We start from the raw sequence: 23,522 nt of genomic DNA on the forward strand, positions 1-23,522 counted from the left end.
TCTAGGCAGGAAACACAAGAGAAGGAAAAGACCTACAATAACAAACCCAAAACAATTAAGAAAATGGTAATAGGAACATACATATCGATAATTACATTATTGTAAATGGACTAAATGCTCCAACCAAAAGACATAGACTGGCTAAATGGATAAAAAGATGTGGCACATATATACAATGGAATATTACTCAGCCGTAAAAAGGAAAGAAACTGAGTTATTTGTAGAGAGGTGGATGGACCTAGAGACTGTCATACAGAGAGAAGTAAGTCAGAAAGAGAAAAACAAATACGGTACGCTAACACATATATATGGAATCAAAAAAAAGAAAATGGTCAGAAGAACCTAGGGGCAAAGACGGGAATAAAGATGTAGACCTACTAGAGAATGGACTTGAGGATACGGAGAGGGGGAAGGGTAAGCTGGGACAAAGTGAGAGAGTGGCATGGACATATATACACTACCAAACATAAAATAGTTAGCTATTGGGAAGTAGCCGCATAGCCCAGGGAGATCAGCTCGGTGCTTTGTGACCACCTAGAGGGGTGGGATAGGGAGGGTGGGAGGGAGGGAGATGCAAGAGGGAAGAGATCTGGGGACATATGTATATGTATAACTGAGTCACTTTGTTATAAAGCAGAAACTGACACACCATTGTAAAGCAATTATACTCTAATAAAGATGTTTAAAAAAAAAGCAGAAGGAAGAAATAGAAAGTGTCAGTCTCATCTATAATAATCCTTAGAAAGACATGACATCTCACAAACAGAACTGTTAAGTCTCTCTGTGTAATTGAAATATCACTGAACACATAGATCCATTAAATATTAAAATTACTTACACAGTGGTCAGCATTTTATGGCAGTTTTCTAAAAAAAAATTTGAAGCATAGTTGATTTACAATATCATGTAAGTTTCAGGTGTACAGCATAGCAATTCAGATATATATATATATATATATATATATATATATATATATTCCTTTTCAGATTCTTTTCCATTATAGGTTATTACATAATATTGAGTATAGTTCCCTGTGCTATGCAGTAGGTCCTTGTTGGTTAGCTATTTTATACATAGTAGTGTGTATATGTTAATCCCAGCCTCTTAATTTATCCTTCCCCCCCTTTATGGCAGTTTTTATCCTCAAATTAAAAAGTTTGGAGGCAACCTGCTGCAGTGGGTAGGTGTGTGGGTAAGGGAGCATTAATGCCAGAATCAGTCCAGATTGGAGGTCTGACTGTTGCCTCTACTTGTTATGCGATCTGGGTTCCTCACCAACAAGATGTTCTGATGATGCCTGTCTTATCCTCACAGGCCTGTTGTTAGGATAAAAGTATCAAACGCAGGTGAGGGCATGCTGAACACTGTGAAGACAGTATAGAGCAGGGTATTATTATGGATGCACAGGGGCAGGAAGCCAAGAATGAAAGAGAGGATATCGGATTGCAGACGTAGGTGGTTAGCAGATGATCCAGCAGTTCAGGAAGTTAAAGTTCAGGGCGGGGGAAGAGGAAAAGATAGGAAGATAGAAGAAGAAGTACTTAAGCTGCTGTAAATACTTATACTGTATGTCTTGGATTTGAAAAGGGATGTAACCATTGTGTAGTAGTGCCTCTAATGTGAGATCCATATGTGGTTAAATATTTCTGTGTACCGCAGGTTTCTCAACATGGGCCTGATTGACATTAGGCCCAGATAATTCTCTGCTCTGGGGGCTGGCCTGTGTGTCGTAGGATGTTTAGCAGCATCTCTGACCTCTACCTACTAGACAGACCCATAGCTCCCTGAGTTGTGACATTTTCAACCACCTGCCTTGGTTGAAAACCACTGGTCTAGGGTAAGGATGGGAGGGGTAACTCCTGCTCAGCACTAATGTGCAAAATTTGATGACCTGCAGAATCCCATTCCAGGTCGTTCCTAGCTGGACAGAGCATCCAAAGGGTCTGCATCACTGGTGGTTCTCAGTGTTCTCTCTGACTGATTGCATTTCCTGCCTAGGTGGGTACTTGGCCACCGGTTCCTCTCATTCAAATCCATCTGGGCTGGGTCTTGCTGGTTTCCTGGATGCTTTAACAGTTTGGGACTTTTCCCTCTTTTCCCAAAACTTCTCCTCTCACCGGGTACCACGGCATCAGCTACAGTGAACTTTGAGTCTTCCCTGGAGATGCAACGCCCAGATATGACTCTGCATTTATACTTAACTCTTCTCCCATCCAGGAATGCCTTCCCCCACTTCTCTGCCTCATAAACTCCTAAAAGTCTCTTTTTAAGACCTAGCTCATATTTCATGTCCTCTGGGAGTCTTCTCCTGACAACTTCAGGCAGAATTGGTGACTCCTTCCTCTGTAAGCACTCAGTTAATATTTTTATTGCAGAACTTTTTGTACTGAATTTTAACAGTTTGCTTTCATTTGTCTCTCTTATCCATAACAGATTGGATTCCTGGAGGGTTGGGACTGTCTGCTTCACTTGTCATGCCCTCAGCTTCCATCACTTTCCCTGGAACATAGCAGGTACTTAACACTGGTCAATGTCTGAAGGACAAAAGAACGAACTGACGTGAAGGTAGCTCCGTTGAGGCGTTCACAGCACAAGTGGATGGTCAGTTTGGGAGTTATCGATAGTTTACGGATTTCAGTTTTCCAACAACTGATGGAGTTCTTTGGTTAGCAGTACTGAAAAACAAGAAAAGGAGCTAGGCTGAGCGGCATCACACAATCCTACGGGTGAGTACGTAAAAATCTACCTCCTCGATAATTTAGACCCGCACATAACTAATTACTACAATAGGCAGAGTGCAGGTAAGATCTTGTCTAATCTCTCATCCCTACTGGGTGACCACAGTGCCCGGCGGCCACGTCTCAGTTGCAGTCATGGTGTGGGACTAAGCCCCACCCCCGGTGCCTGACTCATGTGGTCTGTTCCGGGATCCCGTGCTGCTCCGCATTTTCTCAGTGCCAAGTCCTGGTCACAGGGCGTTTTGTGCTTCTGTGACTCCCACTCTGCTGCTGTTGCCTTGGCAGCTCCGGGCCTCTGCAGTTCGCCCTTGCACCACGCTGCACCCAGGCACAGGGCGGAAGCCTGCCTTCATGAGTCCGAAGTCTGCTTGCGGTGTGCTGCCATCCCACCCCTGCTAGCTACTTTCTCACCTGTCTGGCCTCAGACTGACCGTCCTATGTCCCCTTGCTGTCTAGGACTCCCACGTCTGTGCTGTGCCCCTCCCGATGTGCTCAGGTCACGGCTGTACATCCGCTGGGGTTTTTATCTCAGCACTTTGGGAGGGGCTGTTTATCCCTGTGGTTTCTGGTGGGCAGAAACAGCTTCAGGGCAGACTTTAGGAAAAACACTTCTGAGAAACAGACCTCCTTCTCCTGGTTTCTTCCTGCCATGCGCATTTAAGCCTCCTTTGGTATATCTGGATGGTAGGAATTATTGTGTCTATTGCGTGCGTCCACTTGGTCAGCTGGGATGAGAGAAAGCCTCCAAAAGTCTTCCGAAATCTTTGATTTAAGCAGATTATGTATGGTAAGCTACCATTTGGGGAAAAAAAAAAGGGAAACACACACTCCCACATTATACATAGAATATTTTTGGGAAGGGTACATATAGGAGTAATGAAATTTGTTGCTTATGAGAACGGGCCACTGGATAGTGGGGAGACAAGGGATAGGAGGAAAATTTTAATGTGTCTCATTTTACAACTTTTGACTTTGGAACCAAGGAACTGTGTTATCTAGATGAATAGTTCACAGAAAAACAAGCAGTTTATAAAGATATTAAAAGATGTGCAAACTTACCTTTAATAATAAGTGTAAATTTAAATTAGAGGCCAGTTTTTACATATTCAGTTGGCAAAGATCAAAACACAAAGTAATACAGAGTATTGTTGAGAGTTGAAAAACAGGTTCTCACACAGTGTTGGTGGGATGTAAATGGATTCAACGTCTTGGAGATCAGTAGCTATCAACATGCCCTATGACAGAGCAAGGTCTCTTCCAGAAACTTACCTACACATATTTTCATATAGCAGTGCAACACATATAAAGGTGTTCATTGCAAAATTAAAATTATTTATATTGACAAATGGCTGGAAGCAATCTAAATCTCCATCGATGATTAAGGGAAGAAATGGTGGTCCATCTATACAAGTATAATATTGTCACTAAAAAGAACATGAAAACTTCATATGTGCTTATATGGAATAACCTCCAAGATATCTTTCAATGGGAAAGATATCATGCAGAGAAGTGCAAATACAGTATTTTCTCTTTTTTATGGTATGTTTCCCCGTAGAACATTTATGTCTCCATGTCTCTCTATTCCTCCATCTCTCTATCCTGCTGTCTCTCTCATCTATACTCTCTATCTATCTATCATCTATCTAATCTTTCTTTCTATTTATCATATATCTCTCTCTTCCTCCTTTCCCCTCTCCCTCCCTCCCTTCCTTCCTTCCTAGCCTCCCTCACTCCCTCCTTCCTCCCCCCCCATCTCAATCTCTCTCTTTCTTTTTCTTTCATCTGCTTATATATAGAAAAACTTTAAAAGATATATGGGAGATATTACCTGTGGTTGTTTCTAGTGAGAGATATTTTGTTTTCATCATATTACCCTTTTGTATAGCTTGAATTCTATCATATCAAAAGCATATATAACTTTTTATTTTAACATTGTTATTATGAAATAAATTGTCAACTCTACATGTACAGTTTTCTTTTCTCAGCAGAACTTGCACAAATCAGAAAAAGCACAGCTCAGTGATGTATTCCAAAGTGAGTAGCTGTGCAACCACCACTCGGGAAAATCTAGAGCCCCGCTAGCACTCCAGAAGCCACTCTGTGCGTCCATCCAATCACTACCCTTCTCTCCTGCCAGAGATAACCATGATCTTGACCAATATGACAATCACTTTTCTGCTTCTCTTTCCCATCAAAGCATTACAGTTTAGTTTTGCATACATTTTGAATTTTATATAAATGGATTCATACAGTACATACTCTTATGTGTGACTTTTGTTGTGAAACTCATCAGCAATGCTGCATATAGCTATAATTTGTTCATTTTCATTACTGTACAGAATTCTAATGTGTGACTATACTACAATTTCTATATCTACTGTCAAAGGAAATGTAAGTTTACAGTTTGGGACCACTAGAAATAATGCTGCTATATACATTCTTGTGCATGTCTCTTGGAACACTTCTGTTGGATACGTAATCAAGAGTGAAATATTTTGGCCATGGCATAATGTATTTTTAGTTTTAGTAGTTAATGTTGAATAGTTTTCCAAAATAGTTGTACCAATTTGCTGTCTTCCCAAGCAATGAATGGGAGTTTCTGTTGTTCCACATCTGTGCTGACTCTTGTTTTTCTGTCTTTTTTCTTCCATTTTTGTCATTCTGGTGAATATATAATGGTGTATTATGGTGATTTTAATTTTCATTTTCCTAACTTTTTGTGAGACTGATGATCGTTTCACAAGATTATTGTCTACTTAAATTTTCTATTTCGTGAAGTGCCTGTTCAAGGCTCTTCCCCACTTTTGTTTTATCCATTTTTTCTTATTGTTTTTTAGAAGTTCCTTGTATATTTGGGCAAAAACTTCATTTGATTACATGTATTGCAAATACTTTCTCTCACTTTTGGCTTATCCTTTTACTTTCTTTCTGGTGTCTTGATTAGAAGAAATTCTTGAATCTAAGAATTATTTTTGTTTTATCATTCTTTTCCTTTTTGATTGGTCTTTTCCCTATGCCAAAGTTATGGAGATTGTTATATTATCCTATATTACTTTAAATATTTACCTTTTTTTAAGTTTGGTGAAGTCTGTGAACACCTTCTTATAAGAATATTTTAAATGTATAAAATAAAATACATAAGATTAAAAGGAATCTGCTATTATTGAACTCGATTGATTAAAATATAGTTATGAAAATATCTAAAAAATAATTTTTATATAGTAATTTATGTGTTTTTGTTAATACACTGAATAGCAAGTTCTAACAATAGGTCTAAAAACTACAATAATTTTGAAGTAGGGATAAAAATAAATGACATATCAAGATATATGTAATATCTATACTTACTATATTGATATGAAAATATCTGTGATTTCTATTGGTGTCATTTTGACGGTTACTGCTAACATTACTGTGGTTTTTTTTGCCCATATTGATAAATCAAAGGAAATAACAAATTGAGTTATAAATTAGTAAAACTAAACATGCATTGTTTTCCCCATTCAAGTTTCTGAACTTTCTGAAGTTGAGCTGCAGACTCTTCAGGAGCCTGTTCTTACCCAAGGCTAAGAACTGTTCTAGAAGTTCTCTTGCTTTACTTTCAGCATACGGCTCCACAGTCTATCTGGAACTGAGATTTGTTATAGAGTGAGGTAGGGATTAAGATTCTTTTTTTTTTTCCCACGTGGATTTTCAATTTTCTCAACACCACTGACTGAAAAAAACATCTTTTTCAACTACTCTATAGTTCCACCTTTGTTATCAATCAAGTATACCTATGTATGTGGGTCTGTTCTTGGATGCTATATTTCATTCCATTGTTCTATTTATTTTTGCAAAAATTTCATACTATCTTAATTACTGTAGGCTTAAAACAAGTCTTAATATCTCATAGAGTAAGTCCTCTAACTTGTCCTTTTTTCTTGAACATTGTCTTAGCTACTTTGCATTTTTACACAAATTTTAGAACCAGATTGTAAAGTGTCATGAAAACCAAACCAAACCAAATCAAACTCCCCAAAACGGTAACAACTGTTAGGCTTTGACTGGTATTACATAGAATCTATTATTCAGTCTTAATTCATGAATATTTATTTAGGTCATTATTTTTTGCTTAATATAGTTTAAAAAAAGATTCAATATTTTACAACAGTTTTAGTAACGTAATGAGATATTACAGAGAATTACTATATTACCATCTGCCCCACCCTAAGTTTCCCGTTATTAACATCATGCATTAGTGTGGTACATTTGCTACAATTAATGAATTATTACTGATACGTTATTGTTAGCTAAAATCCACACTTTCAGTAAGATTTGTTTTGTACAGTTCTATCACTTTTGACAAATGCATAGTATCATGTATCCACCATTACACTATTGTACAGAATAGTTTCATTGCCCTATGAAGCTTGTGTGTTTCACCTATTCATTACTCCCCTTCTCCTCCTGAAGCCCAAGCAAACACTATTTTTTTTTTTTTTTACTGTCTCTATAGTTTTGCCTTTTCTAGATGTCACACAGTTGGAATCATAGAGTATGTTGCCTTTTCAGACTGACTTCTTTCATCTAGCCATATTCATTTAAGGTTCCTCCAAGCCTTTCTGAGGCTTCATAGTTCATTTCTTTTTATTGCCAAATCATATTCCTTTGAATCAAGGTACTATAGTTTGTTTGTCCATTCACCTATTGAAGTACATCTTTGTTATTTCAGATTTTGGTGATTATGAATAAAGCTGCTATTAACATTTATGAGAAGGTTTGTGTGTGAATATAAGTTTTCAACTCAACTAGGAGCCTAACTGCTGAATCTTATGGTAAGACTGTGTTTAGCTTTGTAGGAAACTGCTATACTGTTTTCCAAAGTGGCTGTACCATTTTGCATTCCCACCGGCAATCAATGAGAGTTCCCATATTTCCAAATCTTTGCCAGTATTTGATATTGTTTTCTGGATTTTTTGCCATTCCAGTAGATATGTAGTGATATCTCATTTTCTTATTTTGCAATTTCATAATTATATGTTGATATGCTTTTCAAGTGCTTATTTGCCATATATACATCTTCTTTGTTGAGGTGTCCATTTTGATCTTTCACCAACTGTTAATTGAAATTGTTTGTTTTCTTATTATGGAGTTTCAGAGCTCTTTGTGTTATTTTGAATACACACCCTTTATCAGATCAGTTCTGCAAATATTTTCTCCCAGCCTGTGATTTATCTTTCATTCTCTTAAACTTTCAATAATTATATATATGTATGTATATATATACTTTTTTGGCTTGGATTTTGTGCACTCTTTGTTAGATATATTGATATGTGTTTGATATCACAAGTGATGTTATTACAGATTTGATTGCTGATATATAGAAATAGTATTACATTTTATATGTTTATATCAAGTATTATTTCTAATAATTTATCTGTAGATCCTTTTGTTTATGTTATCTTTATCAGTTTTAGTTATCATTGTTATACTAGCTTCATAAATGTTTTGAGGTTTTCATTTTTGCTCTCCTATTTTCTGAAATAATATATGTAGCATTTTGATTATCTGGTGTTAAGATATTTGGTAGAATTTCCTAGGAAATCTTCTGACTTGGGACTTTTTTGTGGGGTTGTTATTTGATAACTTTTTAAGTTCTCCTACATAAACCGGATGGTTTAGACTTTCTGTCTCTACTGGAGCAAACTTTTGCAAATTGTATTTCCCCAAGGAAATTACTCTTTTCATTGGATCTTGGTTTTCAAATTTCATAGAGTTGTTCAAAGTAGTCCCTTATCATTTTGAAAATTTCATCTCTTTTAATGGTTACTGCTGCCTTATCATTTCCTGTTTTGCATATTTTTCATTTCTTTCCTTTTCTTAAGTAAATTTCTACTGTAGACATTCGTAGTTTGTTTCTGTAGGTGATTTATTTCCTTAATGAAACAGCATTTTGGTTTATTCATTAGTTGTATTAGCTCTGTAATTTATACTGTATTTATTCTGCTTTTATTATTATTTCCATCCTTGTCTAGTTACACATTTTTCTAGTTTTGTAGAGGCTATCATTTAATTCTTATAATTTTATTCTTCAATTTTGATTGCTGATAGGCCACTATATAAGGCTATTATTTTTCCCTAATCAATTCTTTAATTGTATTCCATGTATTTCAATATGTAGTATTGTCATTTGTTAGACATTCTGCAATTTTAATCATTTTTTCATTTTTTACATGAGTTCTTTAGAAGAGAGGGGTTCCTTTAAAAAAATTTCCAATGCATTTAAAATTTTGTATTAATTTCTACTTAGAACTTGCATAGAAATTGTTGAAATTTTCTTTGTGATCTAATTAAATATGATAAATCTGGAGAAGACATCACTACAAAAATTATATATATGTATGAAAATTTCAATATATGGACTCAAATATTATTTTATGGATGATATTGTTTAGGACTTTTATAGCATAATTTATTTTTTGCCCACTTGCCTACTGCTTAAAAATCTCCTATTCCTAAAGTATTTTTGTTCATTTCTCTTTGCATCTATTGTAGTCTTCTTTTTAAAGAGTCATTTGTACTTTCTGCATAAGCATTTATAACTGTTGTGTCTTCATTGTAAATTATTGACATTAGCATTAGAACATATTTTTCTTTACCATGTTTAATGTTTATTACCTAAATTTAATCTTATCTGCTATCAGGCTCTCTATCCTTTTTTCTTTTTTTAAATTTAATTAATTAATTTATTTATTTTGGCTGCGTTGTGTCTTTGTTGCTGCACACGGGCTTTCTCTAGTTGTGGCAAGCGGGAGCTACTCTTCATTGCAGTGCGCAGGCTTTTCACTGAGGTGGCTTCTCTTGTTGCGGAGCACAGGCTCTAAGCCACGGGATTCAGTAGCTGTGGAACATGGGCTTCAGTAGCTGTGGCACATGGGCTCAGTAGTTGTGGCACATGGGCCCTAGAGCACAGGCTCAGTAGTTGTGGCGCATGGGCTTAGTTGCTCCGCGGCATGTGGGATCTTCCCGGACCAGGGCTCTAACCCGTGTCCCCTGCATTGACAGGCAGATTCTTAACCACTGCACCACCAGGGAAGCCTCAGGTTCTCTATCCTTGATTTCATAATATTTGCATTTGCCTGGTGTACATTTGCCTATCCTTTTTTTTTTTGGCGTGTATCTTTTTCCTTTTTTTTAACATCTTTATTGGAGTATAATTGCTTTACAATGTTGTGTTAGTTTCTGCTGTATAGCAAAGTAAATCAGCTATATGTATACATATATCCCCATATCCCCTCCCTGCCTATCTCTTTATTTTTAGCCTCTCAGGACCACTTTATTTTTTGGTGTATTTATTGCATTCAGCATAGAGCTGAATTTTGCCTTTGGAAGAAATCTGAAAGTCTTTTCTTTTAATAGGTGTTTTATGTCCTTTTATATTTATTTATATGACTGGTACACCATATTATTTTATGTTATATTTATTGTGTGTCTTTCGTTATATTTACTGTGTTTCTTTCTTTATGTTATCTGTTTTATTTGCTCCATGTTATACTTCCTTTTTTTTTTTTTTTTTTTTTTTGTGGTATGCGGGCCTCCCTCTGTTGTGGCCTCTCCCGTCGCGGAGCACAGGCTCCGGACGCGCAGGCTCAGCGGCCACGGCTCACGGGCCCAGCCGCTCCGCGGCATGTGGGATCCTCCCAGACCGGGGCGCGAACCCGGTTCCCCTGCATCGGCAGGCGGACGCGCAACCACTGCGCCACCAGGGAAGCCCATACTTCCTTTTGATATTTAGGAAAGTTTGTATTTTTGTTCTATTTCTTACTTTATTACTATTACATTATATAATGTCCTTGGTACTTAGTTTTTTTGTGGGTGGGGCTTCTACTATTTAGTCTGTTTGTTTTAAAACATGCCCTTTGACTCCCCCCCATTCTCTATGTAATAGTAAAATAGATTTCTTTCCTACTTTCCTCTTTTTTTCTCCCTATATTTCCATTTATTTTGGTTGTTTGTACTTTGTTATAACATATAACATTTACATACTATTTTTCCTTCCTTTTCCCACTTTTGTTTTAGTCTTAGATCTACAATTTGATATATTCAATTGTCACTGACAGCCCTTTTGCTGAAGTTTATCTTGTTGTCTTTTGATCATATGAAACTGATCCTCTACTAGCTTCCTTAGGAATGGCTTGTAAGTACAATATTTCCTGAGATTATGCATGTGTAAAATAGGTATTACAAGGAGAGCTTGGCTGGATATAAAATTCTTCATTCAAAATATTTTTCTGCAAGTTTCTTGAAAATTTTGCTGTCTCACCTTGTATATTTCTGTGGCAATGTCTTTTGCTAACCTGTATGTCTTTCCTTTGTGACTTGGTTTTTTGCCTACAGATACAGAAACACTTTTCTAATATTTATAGTATACTTTGGAGATGACAATTCAAAACCAGTTTTTTCAGGTACATGGTGAGCTCTTTCTTTCCTGAATCTTTTGTAGATTCAGATTCTTTTATTTCAGGAAATTTTATTCATTATGGTTTAAAATATGTATTCAGTTCCATTGTTTTCATTTTCTTTTATCTGCTCCCCTATCCCCACCCCCATTCCCATCCTGGGACTCCAATTATATGTATGTTGGATATTTGCCTGTCTTTTTACATCCATTTTTCTTCACTCTGATCCTATTTACCTCTGACTTTTTGTTATTTTTTTCTTAGTTGTTTTTATTCTTCTCAATTCCCATTGTTATATTTTCAATCAAATCTATTCTCCCTCTGACATCTTCTAGTTATGTTTTTATTTCTTAGAGGATTTTGTCTTTTTTAAAATGTTTTTTCCTGAGTTCTGTCAACTCCTGTTTCACATGGTCATGTTTTTATGTCCTTCTGCTTTTTGTTTTAAAAATTTTCCCATTATAACTGGAAAATACATATATTTTCTTGCCTAAAGATAGTTATTTTAGTTTGGGGTAGTGTATTTTGTGGTTGTTTCATGGCGAGAATTTTCATCAGCTGAAATATTTGATTTTTATTTTCTGTTTTCTCCTATTATTAGCTTGTATGGATGTTATTTGCTGTTTTGAAATGTCTTTTTTTTTTTCTGGACAAACAATTGAAGGAAGATATGATGGGTTTGGGTGGCTTAATTGATTTATTAGTTCAAGAACACCCTTTTCTTTAGCGTAATAATGTGCAATTTTAAAAGATGATGGTTCCCTTTTCTTTGTGGGGGGACGGAAAGAGGTTGGTATACGTTCTGAATTTGTTTGTTTTCTGTAAGCCCTTAATTTTCACTGCTTATAATATCTCCTTTCTCATGACCACCAAATACTACCACCACTTTCAAATCAGCCCCCTCTGTGCGAGAAGTGCTATCTTCCTGAGACCCCAACATGTGGTCCTACACTCTTTTCTTTTTCTTTTAATTACCTATATGTCAGAGAAATCTGCTAGGTCTTAGACCTATTCTAAATATTTCTCCATTCCCAGTTGAACTCATTTTTTTGAGGGGGGTGGTGATACAATTTAATCCTTAGTCATCACTTTTAACACCAGGATACACTTTCCTGTTTTATTTACTTTTTCAGGCTTCCTGTGCTGCTGCTGTAGCATGTGCTCTGGAGCTGGCTCTGCTGGTTTTGCAGTTTGTTTTCTTACCCACATGGAATTTTATGTTTGTAGTCTTCTTTGTTTCTCAGTCATGTTCTAGGCATAGGTGGCTTAATTTGCTTTCTTTGTTGTTCTTTATAGTTTTTGAAGTATTTTTTAAGAGATTCAGATTTAGGTGTTTGATATTATCCAATATCCTAGAAATCATTCTCCTTTACTACCTCAGAGGTATATTTCCATTGTTTTCTGGATAGTATTTTTTCTATTTAGAAGCTAGATGTCAGAATGTCACTACTGACAGTAAGTCACCTGTCACTTTCCTCTGACAATTTAAAAACTTTCTCTTTTCCATAGTTTTTAGCACTTTTACTGTGATCGGCCTAGGATTTCCTCCTGCCTGTTGTTCATAGTGCTTTTTGACTCTATGGCTTTATGTCTTTCTTCAGTTTAGAAATGTTTTCAGTCATTATCTTTTAAAATATTGATTTCAACACACTTTGTCTCCCCTCTTCTTTTGGAAATCAAAGTACACGTATTTTAGGCCCCTTCTTTGTTCTTTATACTCCTCACTCTCCCTTTTCTATTTTCCTTTCCTGGGTATTTTTTTCTTTCTAGATATTTTCTTCTGACCAAATTTTAGTTTACTATTTCTCTCTTCTAGTGTGTGTGTGCTATAAATCCCATTTATTGAGCTCTTAATTTCAGTTATTGTATTTTTAATTAGTAGGATTTACATTTTAAAAATAGTTTCCAGTTCTTTTGCTAAAATTTTCAGTGTTGTCTTTACTAGGGTGACAAACCTTCATTTTGCCAGGAATGAGGGGTTTCCTGGGACATGGGACTTTCAATACTAAAACAAATTGGGATATGTTGATTACTTTATCTTCTGAAACATAGTAAGGAGTATTATTTAAAAATCTGAATCGTATACCTCCAACATCTATTTCTATCACCTATCTTTTTTACCTGCTGCCTTTCATTTATGGTATCTTGTTTCCTTGTATGCCTGGTTACTTTTGACTCTCTGTTGAACAATGTAGTTTCACAGCAGTTTCTAAAAATAATTTGAAGCCTAGTATGAGATTCTCCTTCCCTACAGAGAATTCATGTTTGTCTTTGTCAGAAATGTGAGGGCACCATCACTCTAGGAAGCCTGACACTTTAGGAAAATGGGATCACCTTAATCCAACAATGATTCAAAGCTGAGCTGAATCCCCTGCAAGAACCTGACTATTTCAATTCATTCTTAATTCTAAGACCGGATGTTTGAGGTCCTAAGAAAAGTGCTAGGAGTTTTCCAGGGCCTTCTCATTGTGTTGAGCCCTAGATTCCCATCTCTATTTTGATAATTTTGTGAGGGTACTAAAATGCTACTTAGCTTTTGAGCCATTCCCTTCATTTTCAACAAATACCCCCAAGGAAAATTCTTCTGAGTTTTTATCCTCCATCAGATCCTGGCATGGTAGTTTTTCACTAACTTATTAGCTCTCTATGCTTTCAAATATATTCTGAACTACTTTTTAAAATTTTCTGATATTCTGAACTGCTTTTCTAATTATTTTAGCAAGAAAGTTGGTTCAAATGACTAAATCCTCCACTATTTATGTATTTCTTAAAAAAAAAACACATTAGTGAATTTGAAAAATCTTTACCTCCCCTCCTTGTTTTAGTGTTACATAAGCAAAAGAGAAAGGTAATTGGAGACCGAGGAGGGAACAATTAAGTCTATATTCCTCAAAATCAAATCAATCACAAATCCATCCATTTTTTAGGTCCTGGCTTTCTGTTGCCAGAAAGAGCTCCACCTCTAAAAGCCATCAAATTTTGCTCTAGCCAGTCCTCAAAGCTGCAAAGAAACACCTACAGCCAAAGATAGAGAAGATAAATCTGATCATTGTTTTGCTTGGGCCAACCCTAGCCTCTCAGTGCCATAGAGATTGGGGCTGTCATGAAGGTCTTAGGATCTCCTTGGAAGCCCTTCACCTCCTAGCTTCAAGTTGGTCACATTTCCTGTTTATTCCCTACTGTCTACCTTCTGAAAGTTACATTTCCTTAAAGTAAAAGAGGCAGATTGTGGTGGTAGTTTGCTCTGGGTAGTACTTGTATCCTGTGCTAACGAAGGTGATGAGTCAACAACGATTGAGTGAATGAAAATTAATCCAATAATTAGAACATGTTGGAGAAGGTTTGCCTTTCGGCCAGAGCTTGAGAAGTAGTTGAGACTTGGGTAAGATTAGGATAATGGATGTCCCTTGAGGCAGCCACGGATTTCTAAAATATGCAATAAAGTCTCTCTCTCCTCAGAGGAGTTCTTTCTGTAATCTCCCTATGCTCCCTTTGTAGAAGGGAACAGAGGTACATTTCATATGGCTGATGACACTTCAAAGGAGTTTGTTTAGACTCGGAAAAATGTGGCATTTGTTTTTGTAACCTCCTGGATTCTAGTTATATGTTAGAGAGCCGGGAAACACTCATTGTTTTCAGGTTTTCTGTAAGTAACCACCACATCTTGTAAGCAGTTAAAGCTTCTCTTGTCACATGGCTCCACTGGGACATATGATGATCTTTTCCATTTATATAGGTAGTTGGAGGCCATCCACCTCAATTGATTAGTTAGATTTGGAAAAAAAGAAAGAGTTTGGTCCTTGCATCAACATCCTTCCCAGATTTCTGTTGTTGGGTGTTGTCTTAATTGAATAAAAATTTGGTTTGAAGTCCCTTTTTTAATGATCTCTGGTTTTGTTTTATGTTTGGTTTAGTTTCATCTGTCCTCTTCCCTCTGCTGTTTAAAATTAAGTTTATTTAAATGCAAAGAATGCACTGTTTATTCAAACAAATAGTATCTTTATGTGGAAAAGGAAAAAAAAAACCAGACTGGTTTCATTGTTACTCTACTGTCTCAGCTTAATAACTCAGTGGTTTGTTTTTTCTCTTTTGTGTGCATTTTTGCTTCCAGCTGTGCTGCACACACAAAACTGCTCTGTGGTGAGACTCTGGTAAACTATACCACTTAAATATTCATTGAACAAGCAATGGCTCGTCATCTTCCAACCTTAATGAAATAATATTGCAATGACTTTTTTAAAAAAAAGCTGAACTGATTTTCTGTCCACATAAAATTTGTCTTGAGTGCATGATTGTGAGGGTTTTGTTTTTGTTGGGAGTGAGAGAGTGTAAACAACATGGAGAAAACATTTCCTTTGATTGTGTTACCTGCACTGTGACATTTTCATTTTGCTTCAAAGTCTTCAAGTAGAAACTTTTAGAATTCTCAGGTGTCCTGTGGCCCTTTGCTATTCTGTACTATACTATTTTTAGGGCCACCATAGAAGAGAAATGTTACTCTTTCTTTTTTCTATCCTTGTAATTAGTTACCTTTCTTAATTCTGCTGGGAAAATTTGCTGGGGGGTGGTAGTGAGGAGAAAGAGAGCAAGAATTATTCCCTGTCAGTCTAATGGTTTACTCTGCCCAATATTTTATTTCATAAAATTAACACAAAGGAAAACATTTTGTGGGAGATCATTATGATCTCTTTAGAAGGCTCAACTTCTAAAGATTATGGAAATCTTCAAAATAGCCTAACTTTTCATCATAACACATTATATGCCATTTGTTACCTCACTGTGCGTAGACTTACCTTTATTTCTGGCCTCTATCACTTCTTGGAGGAAAATAATTCCATAAATGTATAAAATGATTCTTTCCTTTTTTTAAAAAAAGTATAGACTTTGATTTTTTTAGGGGGGTTTTAGGTTCAAAGCAAAATTGAATGGAAGGTACAGAGATTTTGCATTTATCCCCACACATGCATAGCCCCCCTTATTAACCACATGGCCACCAGAGTGGTACAGTTGTTAAAACTGATGAATCTACACAGACACATAATTATCACCTAAAGTCCACAGTTTACATTAAGGTTTACTCTTGGTGGTGTGCATTCTATGGGTTTGGAAAAATGTATAATGACATGTATCCGTCATTATAATGTCATACCAGAGTAGTCTCACTGACCTAAGAATCCTCTGTGCTCTGCCTTTTCATCCTTCCCTCCTCACTAACCCCTGGCAACCACTGATCTTTATATTATCTCCATAGTTTTCCCTTTTCCAGAATGTCATAAAGAACCATATAGCATGTAGCTTTTTCAAATTGTCTTCTTTCACTGAGAAATATGCATTTCGGGTTCTTCCATGTCTTTTCATGGCTTGATAGCTCATTTCTTTCTAGTGCTAAATATTTAGTGCTAAATATTCCATTGTCTGGATGCACTATGGTTTATTATTCATTCACCTACTGAAGGACATCTTGGTTGCTTTTAAGTTTTGGCAATATGAACAAGGCTGCTATAAATATCCTCAAGTAGGTTATTTTGGTGGACATAAGTTTTTAACTTCTTTGGGTAGATACCAAGGAGTGCTATTGCTGGATCATATAGTAAAAGATGTTTAGCTTTCAAAGAAACTGCCAAACTGTCTTTCAAAGTTGCAATACTTGCATTTTGCACTCTCATCAGCAATAAATAAGAGTTCCTGTTGCTCCACAGCCTCACCATTATTTGATGTTGTCAGTGTTCTGAATTTTGGCCATTCTAATAGGTGTGTAGTGGTATCTCATTGTTGTTTTAATTTGCATTTCGCTGATGACATTTGATATGGAGCATCTTTTCATATGCCTATTTGAGATCTGTATATCTTCTTTGGTGAGGTGTCTGTTAAAGTCTTTGGCTTTTTAATCAGCTTGTTGGTTTTTTTAAGTAAAATTATTGAAGTATAATTGACATATAATATTACATCAGTTTCAGGTGTACAAGAAAATAATTTGATATTTGTATACATTGTGAAATGATCACAATATTAAGTCTAGTTACCGTCCATCACCATACAAAATTACAATTTTTTTTTCCCTTGGGATGAGAACCTTCAAAATCTACTCTCTAAGCAACTTTCAAATATGCAGTACAATACTGATTATAATCATCATGCTGTATGGTACATCCCCATGACTTATTTATTTTATAAATGAAAGTTTGTACCTCTTAATTCCCTTCACCAATTTTGCCCAGCCTCCAAACCCCCCTTTCTCTGGCAATCACCAGTCTATTCTCTGTATCTATGATTTTTGTTTTGTTTTGTTTTTTAGATTCCACATATAAGTGAAATCATATGGTATTTGTTTTTCTATGTCTGACTTATTTCACTTAGCATAATTCCCTCAAGTTTCATCCAAGTTGTTGCAAATGGCAAGATTTCATTCTTTTTTATGACCGAGTAGTAGTCCATTGTATATACATAACACAACTTCTTTATCCATTCACCTATCAATGGACACTTACGTTGTTTCCATATCTTGGCTATTGTAAATAATGCTGCAATGAATACAGGGGTGTATATCTTTTTTTGACTTAGTGTTTTTGTTTTCTTTGGATAAATACCCAGAAGTGGAATTGCTGGATCATGTGGAGTTCTATTTTTAATTTTTTTGAGGACCCTCTATACTGTTTTCCATGGTGGCTGCACTAATTTACATACCCCCCAACAGTGCACAAGGGTTCCCTTTTCTCCACATCCTCACCAACACTTGTTATTTTTTTGTCTTTTTGATAATAGCCATTCTAATAGGCATGAGGTGATATCTCGTTGTGGTTTTGATTTGCATTTCCCTGATGATTAGCAATGTTGAGCATCTTTTCATATGCCTGTTGGCCATCTGTATGTCTTCTTTGGAAAAAATGTCTATTCAGATCATCTGTCCATTTTTTTTTTTTTTTTTTTTGCAGTACGCAGACCTCTCATTGTTGTGGCCTCTCCCATTGCGGAGCGCAGGCTCTGGACGTGCAGGCTCAGCAGCCATGGCTCATAGGCCTAGCCACTCCGTGGCATGTGGGATCCTCCCAGACCGGGGCATGAACCCATGTCCCCTGCATCGGGAGGCGGACTCTCAACCACTGCGCCACCAGGGAAGCCCTGTACATTTTTTATTCAGATTTTTTTTGGTCACTGAGTTGTAGGAATTATTTATGTATTTTTATTTTAACGCCTTATCAGATATATGATTTGCAAATATTTTCTCCCATTCCATAGGTAGCCTTTTGGTTTTGTTGCCGATTTCCTTCGCCGTGCAGAAACTTTTTAGTTTGATGTATTCTCAGTTTATTTTTGCTTTTATTGCTCTTGCCTTTAGAGTCAGGTCCAAGAAATCTTTGCTAAGACTAATGTCAAGGAGCTTACTGCCTATGTTTTCTTTTAGGAGTTCTGTGGTTTCAGGTCTTACTTTCAAGTCTTTAATCCATTTTGAGTTAAGATGTAGGATAACTTTGTGTATGATGTAAGATAGTGGTCCAGTTTTATTCTTTTGCATGTGAATATCCAATTTTCTCTATACCATTGATTGAAGAGACTATTTTTCCCCATTGTATATTTTTGCCTCCTTTGTAGTAAATTAATAGACATATATGTGTGAGTTTATTTCTGAACTCTCTATTTTGTTTCATTGATCTATATGTTTTTATGCCAATACCATTCTGTTTTGATTAGCTTGATTGCTTTCTTATGTTGAGTTTTAAGTGGGGTTTTTTTTTTTTTTTGGTGTATTTTGGATAACAGTCCTTTATCAGATGTGCCTTTTGCAAACATTTTCTACTATCCTGTGGGGTTTTTCATCATCTTGATAGTGTCTTTTGTGGAGCAGAAATTTTTAACTTAATGAAGTCTAACTTAACAATTCTTTATTTCATGGATCATACTTTTGGTGTTGTGTCTAAAATGTCACTGCCAAACTCAAGGCCATCTAGGTTTTTGCCTATGTTATCTTCTAAGAGTTTTATAGTTTTTTGAGTTTTTTTTTTCACATTTAGGTCTGTGATCCATTTTGAGTTAATTTTTATGAAGAGCTTGAGGTCTGCATCTAGATTCTTTCTTTTGCAAGTGGATGTCCAGTTGTTCCAGCACCATTTGTTGGAAAGACTCTCTTTGCTCTATTGTATTGACTATTTTCCTTTGTCAAAGATCAGTTGACTATATTTATGGGAATATATTTCTGGGCTTTCTGTTCTATTCCACTGATCTAGTTGTCTGTTCTTTTGCCAACACCACACTGTCTTGATTACTGTAGCTTTGTAGTAAGTCTTGAAGCTGGGAAGTGTCAGAACTTTATTCTTCAATATTGTGTTGGCTGCTCTGGATCTTATGCCTCTTCATATAAACTTTACAATTAGTTTTTCAATATCCACTAAGTAGCTTGCTGAGATTTTGATTTGTATTGCATTTATCTATAGATCAAGTTGGGAAGAACTGGCATCTTGACAATATTGAGTCTTCCTATCCATGAACATGGACTATTTCTCCATTTATATAGTTCTTTTTTGATTTTGTTCATCAGAATTTTGCAGTTTTTCTCATATAGATCTTGTAATTATTATTTTTTTTGGTTTACACATGAGAATTTTATTTTGGGTGGTGCTAGTATAAATTGTATTGTGCTTTTACTTTCCAATTCCAGTTGTTGATTGCTGTAATATGGGAAAGCAATTGACTTTTATATATTAACCTGTGTCCTGCAACCTTGCTGTAATCACTTATTAGGTCCAGGAATTTTTTTGTCAGTCCTTTCAGATTTTCTAAATAGGCAATCATGTAGTCTGTGAACTAAGACAATTTTATTTCTTCCTCCCAATCAGTATATCTTTTCTTTACTTACTGCATTAGCTAGCACTTCCAGTACCATGTTGAAAAGGAGTGGTGAGAAGGTACATCCTTGCTTTGTTTCTGGTCATAATGTGAAAGCGTCAAGTTTCTTACCATTAAGTATGATGCTAGTTGCAGGTTTTTTGTAGATGTTCTTGATCAAGTTGAAGAAGTTTCCCCCTATTTCTATTACCGAGAGTTTTATCATGAATGGATAGTCAATCATCTTTTACTTCTTTTATAAGACAGCTTATTAATATATAATTCTGATACCATAAAATTCATTCATTTAAACTTTACAATTCAACGTTTTTTAGTACATTCACAAATTGTGCACAATCTAATTTTAGAATATTTAATCACCCCCAAAAGATACCCTGTACTCATCAGCTCTTATTCAATGTTCCTTCTTCCCTCTAGCCCTAGGCAACTACTAATCTTCTTACTGTCTCTATGGATTTGCCTATTTTGGACATTTCATATAAATGTAATCATATACTATGTAGTGTCTTGTGTCTGACTTCTTTCATTTTGCATAATTTTTTCAAGTTTTATCCATATTGTAATATGTGTCAGTTATTTATTTATTTTTATAATATTTTATAATATTCTATTGTATGGCTATAATACATTTTGTTTATCCATTCATCAGTTGATGGATATTGTGTTTTTTTCTACTTTCTGGCTACTATGAATAAAGCTGCCATGAACAATCATGTGTAAGTTTCTGTGTGGACATATTTCATTTCATTTTGGTGTACATCTAAAAATGAAACTGTTAGGTCATATGGTACCTATGTTTTGTTTTTTTTTTGAGGAACTGACAAATTGTTTTCCAGATTGGGTTCATGATTATACATTCCTACCAGCAATGTATGAGGGTTCATATTTCTTGACATACTTTTCCACGCTTGTCATTGTCTGTTTCTTTTGATAATAGCCATCCTAGTGGGTGTGTAGTAGTATCTCATTATGGTTTGATTTGCATTTCCCTAATAACTAATGATGTTGAACATCTTTTCATAGGATTTTGGCCATTTGTATATCTTTTTAGGAGAAATGTTTCTTTAAATCTTTTGTCTATTTTAAGATTGGGTTATTTGCTCTTCTTCCTTTACTTTTTTTTTTTTTTTTTTTTTTGCGGTACACGGGCCTCTCACTGCTGTGGCCTCTCCCGTTGCGGAGCACAGGCTCCGGAAGCACAGGCTCAGTGGCCATGGCTCACGGGCCCAGCCGCTCCGCAGCATGTGGGATCTTCCCGGACCAGGGCACGAACCCATGTCCCCTGCATCGGCAGGCGGACTCGCAACCGCTGCGCCACCAGGGAAGCCCTCTTCCTTTACTTTTACCTAAATTTTCCTTTTTGAAAAGATTTTTGAGATGTCTGCTTGATCTACTATCCTGGCAGGATTAAGTATTTTCTTGTTTACAGTCTATGATTTCTTTATACCAATAATTTCACAATCCTTTTAGTCTATCTTAATAAAACAGTGCATCTAGCCCTTTGGTCATTTTAATTGCTTTTTCGTGGACTTTCTCTGATTTTATGAAGTTGTTCTTGAGGTATATGGATAAGCATTGTAGATGACTTTTTATTGTTGTGTACAAAGGAAGGGAAATATTCCTTTTTCCTGATAATATCTCAGAATGAGCCAACTCTGGGGTTTCAGGTCTTTAGAGAAGTGTCTGATACGAATTTTGTGTCTTTCCTCTGACATAATTGATATCTCGCATATGGTCAATTAGGTTTATACATCCCTCATACAAGTGGAATGGAGAAAACGAAGCCCAGAATTTATAATAACAACAAGCAGGCCTGATTGAGAAGGCTGATTCTGCTACTTACAGTTTTGAGACCTGGGGCAAGTTACTTAATCTCTTAATAAGTAAAATTGTGATAATCATAACCACCTCTTAATATTATTGTGAGGATTAAGCTGATAATGACTGAAAAACAGCTTCCAAAGTGACTAAAAATAAGCTATGATTACTCAACAAATACTATTTTCCCACATGTCTACATGGAATTCTTATTAGCTTTCATTCTTACTTGTTGCTTTTGTGTGCTATCATGCTATTTCATCTTCTCAACACTTTAAACCCATTTTTAGGCCTAAGAATTTTACACTTCTTATAGAATATGCTGTGGTCTGAATGTTTGTGTCCCCTCCAAGTTCATATGTAAAATCCTAACTCTCCCCTCAAAGATGTTGGTATTAGGAGGTGGGGCCTTTGGGAGCTGCAGAGCCTTCGTGAATGGGATTAGTGCCTTCATAAAAGAGGCTCTGGCTACATCCCTGGCCCTTTCTACCAGTGAGGATACAACAAGAAGACCCCAGCTATGAACCAGAAAGAGGGCCCTCATGAGTACATGACCATGCTTGCACCTTGATTTTGGACTTCTAGCCTCCAGAACTGTTAGAAATGAATTTCTGTTTTTTATAAACTACCCAGTTTGTGGTATCTCATTATAGAAGTCCAAAACAACCAAGACAAGACATTATAAAACTTGCAGATTAATCTAATCCTAATACTGATTCCCCAGACCCATTTTGTGAATTCCTTTGTAATTTTGAGAAGTGGTTTTGTCACTGTCACTGTAAGGATGGCAAAGAAGTCCTTGCCAATGAATGGTTACATGTTAAAAACAATCTTCTGGCATATTGCTTCAGTCTCCCAACTTCTTAATTATGGATTGAGTGGAATTCACTTTCTTCTTGAAGATGCTCTTTCAGAGACTTTAGACTTCATTTCCAGTTTTGACTGAACAGAGTTCACTCTGAAATTTATTTTCATTTCACTTCTGGCTTAGTCTCACTTTTTCTTGGATCTCCTACCTTTTCTTCTTTAGATCCCAGTTTCATTGTTTTACAGCACACCCTCAGTAACACTTTCAGAAAAGGTGTGTAGAAAAAAAACCTGACAACTGTGCTGACCATAGAATTTTATGTTAGAAAATCATATCCCTCAGAACTTGAACCATTGTTCTATTTCCATCTATCATTCACATAAGGACTCTACTATTCTGATTACTGTTTATTTGTAAATAAACACTGACATCCCTCTGCCTTCTGAAGATTTTAGGATACTTTTTCATCCTCATTGTTCTAAGATGAGTCTAAGAGTGGGATTTGTTTTCAGTTTGAAGACTAGCATCTTTCTTAAGCTTTGGGAAATCTCCTCATTCTCCTTTTTATTTCCTCCATTCAGTTTTCTTTTTTTCCAGAACTCCTGTTAAACAGATGTTAAACTTTGAGTTTATCCCTGATAACTTTAAAAACTCTTTTTTAATATTTTCTATTTCTGATATTTTTGTTCTAGTTTCAAGTTATTTTCTTTGAATTTAATTTTTAGAGCTTCTATTAAGTGTGTACATTTGTTTTGGAGGGGAGGGATCATATTTTCATTCCCACAAAATCTTCCTTATTCTCTGAAGGTCATATTTAAAAATAAAATCTTTAAAAAAATTTTACAGATCCATTATCTTCAAAACTTCTTGAGCATA

This window comes from Physeter macrocephalus, chromosome 5 (assembly GCF_002837175.3).
Source record: "Physeter macrocephalus isolate SW-GA chromosome 5, ASM283717v5, whole genome shotgun sequence".
NCBI classification, from domain to species: Eukaryota; Metazoa; Chordata; class Mammalia; order Artiodactyla; family Physeteridae; genus Physeter; species Physeter macrocephalus.